This window comes from Phyllostomus discolor, chromosome 2 (genome assembly GCF_004126475.2).
Source record: "Phyllostomus discolor isolate MPI-MPIP mPhyDis1 chromosome 2, mPhyDis1.pri.v3, whole genome shotgun sequence".
Taxonomy (NCBI): domain Eukaryota; kingdom Metazoa; phylum Chordata; class Mammalia; order Chiroptera; family Phyllostomidae; genus Phyllostomus; species Phyllostomus discolor.
The window spans coordinates 142,226,027-142,227,923 of NC_040904.2; the positions used below are offsets into that span (position 1 = coordinate 142,226,027).

At 36.6% G+C, this 1,897-nt stretch overlaps 1 pseudogene; it reads right to left on the reverse strand.

Moving 5' to 3' along the window:
- Positions 1-476: 476 nt before the first annotated feature.
- On the reverse strand, positions 477-853 carry LOC114513973 (annotated as a pseudogene).
- Between the last annotated feature and the right edge of the window lie 1,044 nt (positions 854-1,897).

A 1,897-nucleotide genomic window follows, 5' to 3' on the forward strand; every position in this document is an offset into this window, starting at 1 on the left:
AGGGAGTGAAACCTCAATGTGCGAGAGAACATCGGCCAGTTGCCTCTCCCATGCCCCCAGCCAGGGGTCTGGCCCACAACACAGGCACATGCCCTGAATTGGAATCCAACCAGTGACCTTTCAGTTTGTGAGACCATGCCCAACCAGCTGAGCTACACCGGTCAGGGCTATTACGTTGTATTTTAATTACCAGTTTATCAGCCTCCCATTAGATTGGGGTTCCTTGAGAATAGATACTGTCATGTTCACTTTGCTTTGAAGTACCAAAGTATTTGCTAAATGAGCAACAAATAATATTTCTATTCAAATGGTATGCATTTATCCATAATTACTGAGCAGTTATCTCCAAATAGTCTATAATCTGGCCTAAATTCACAAACTTAAACACACATGCCAAGGCTTTGAGGTTTGGGACATTTTATAAAAAGATGGTACTTGCATATATAAATAATAAGAACTTAAAATTCATCATACAATTACTTCATTTTTTTAACTTGACCTTCTACTAAGTCTTTAGCTTCATTGGTTTTGTCTGCTTTATAAGAAGATCCTTTCTTGTCTTTGTGATTTAGAAGTGTAATTCATCAATGAGAATCTCTTTATTTTTCCTTTGTTGGCAGTAGGGACCTAGTATTAATGCTGCTCCTTGTTCTGTCATTTTGGATTCAAACCCACCTTTTTCATAGCCAACACTGAAGGCAAATTTTGGTGGACTTTGAAAAACTTGCTTGTCTTGAGGCTCCATATGCCTCATGGCTTGCAAAATGTAACAGCCATGACTCTCGCTAGGCTTCGCTGCCTCCACCAAGAGCGTGGTTCACCCCAGCCCAGGGGCTCAGCCGCCAACCCCAAGCCTCCATCAGAAAGCAAGGCGGCCACCACTATCAGGGATGAAACATCCAGATGCAGGCACCCTAGGGGCTTTTTGTTTTATAAAAGATTTTTTAAATGATTTCTCAACACAATGTACAAAGATGACTTGGAAAGAGAAAAACAGAATAACTTGTCTAATAAATTTAGCTTAATTCCTGAAACTTTCCCTGGAAATTTCTAAGAACTAATCAGTGCTTTAAGAAGGACTTAACTACATAATGATAAAAGTTCTTAGCTACAGAATATCACAAATAACCAATAATTCACACTTTTTACTGTGGCCTGCTGCTTGAAAAAAAAATAGTTACTGTTCAGTTCCTTGAGAATTAGTTCCTGTTGTCAAAGCTTCAATTACAATTTGCTTAAAAAAAAAAACAACCCTTAAATGTCAAGAACCATGTGGTCTGATAAATACAGATGACATTTTAACAGCAAAGTAGGTAGAGTCTACAAGAGAAGAAGAGAAGAAGTGTTTTGTGCTGTATTTATTAAGAAAATGTCTTGGATCTCTTTCACATAATTTTTTGCTTTTCTATATGAATGACAGCTTCTGTTTATATAGAGCAGTGTAATCCCTTATTTCCCTAACCAGGAAGGTGTGTGACTAACAAGTTTACAGTCCTACCTTAGGTCTAAAAATAGACTATTCAACAAAAAATTAGAGTATGTATAAGATATCATGTTCATTGTTTGGAGTCATGCAAAGAGCTCCCCAAATTATGAATTATTTTCTAAACTTATTTATTAATTGAATCCTTAAGAATATGTCAGTACATACTGATTAATTGCTGCACTATAATTCTGACCAACCATCTGAGTAAAATCAAAGGCTTACTAACAGTCGGGAAGTATATTGTTAATTTGAGTGATAAACCACAGGACAAGCTCCTATGTAAACAGTTTGGGAAAAACACTTTTTGTGAATTTTTAAAATATTACAGAATTTAACAACTATGTTCTCAAAGATTCACTGACTCTACTTTGCACTGCATTTTGACCTGTGGTACTTGACATTAGCTTCTCT